The sequence below is a fragment of the Octopus bimaculoides genome, chromosome 5 (genome assembly GCF_001194135.2).
Source record: "Octopus bimaculoides isolate UCB-OBI-ISO-001 chromosome 5, ASM119413v2, whole genome shotgun sequence".
NCBI classification, from domain to species: Eukaryota; Metazoa; Mollusca; class Cephalopoda; order Octopoda; family Octopodidae; genus Octopus; species Octopus bimaculoides.
In genome coordinates this window covers 78,009,654-78,010,452 of record NC_068985.1, presented here as the reverse complement: position 1 = coordinate 78,010,452, position 799 = coordinate 78,009,654, and the positions used below count along the sequence as shown (strand labels likewise).

The 799-nt window shown below is 34.0% G+C and overlaps 1 protein-coding gene across 1 annotated transcript in view; it reads right to left on the bottom strand.

Annotated features, from left to right (window-relative positions):
• LOC106883400 (S-crystallin SL11-like) overlaps positions 1–799 on the bottom strand; it is a 25,753-nt gene that overhangs the window by 6,265 nt on the left and 18,689 nt on the right. The window lies entirely within an intron of this gene.

Here is a 799-nt window from a genome sequence, read left to right as displayed (position 1 = left end):
ATGTATGTATGTATGTATCTATCTATCTATCTATCATTCGCCATGATAGATCGCTGACCACTACATTTATATTTTTTTATCTCCTTGTTTCTCTCATTGTTTCTTTCTGTGTTCTTTTCAGTTGAAGAGCGTAGGCACGAAACGTCAAAGACTTTCTCTATTCCCGAGCGTTATACTAATGCATCCATTTGTTGTTTACACCACCTGTCTTCGTCTGTTGTTTTTTTCGTAAATTCTCCCATATATATATATACATATACATACATATATACACACAAGAAAATGAGATGATAAGAGAACAAACGATTATCTTATGAACTTCATTACTTTACAGCTGTTTCTGCTATGAGATGTAATGAACTCATAGTTGAGTGCCTGAGTAACACCTTATAGCTTCATCAGAGCCTCGAATATGATGTGTACTTTATTCTTTTGTCATCTCATTTCCTTATTGCCGCTCTATACTCGACTAACGCTTCGTTCTGTACCAGGTTATTAGTCTCGTATGTATAAAATGTATTTATCCTAGAACGTGTTGTTGACTGCGCGATTAACTGACTAATTTTAATAACACAAATTGTGTAATCAGTAGCTTTCGTTGGTAATATGCTTCCAGCGGTAGATTTACTGATTCACTGCACTTCCGATGATATGCATGATACTGGAGTATATGTAACTCGGTGCAGAACAAATATCACAAATGATTTCGTTTGTAAAACACTAATTTGGGGGATTTATCGCTGATGATTAATCAAGTAAGTTATTTTTCAAACTTTTTGATCTTGTGCATATATATATA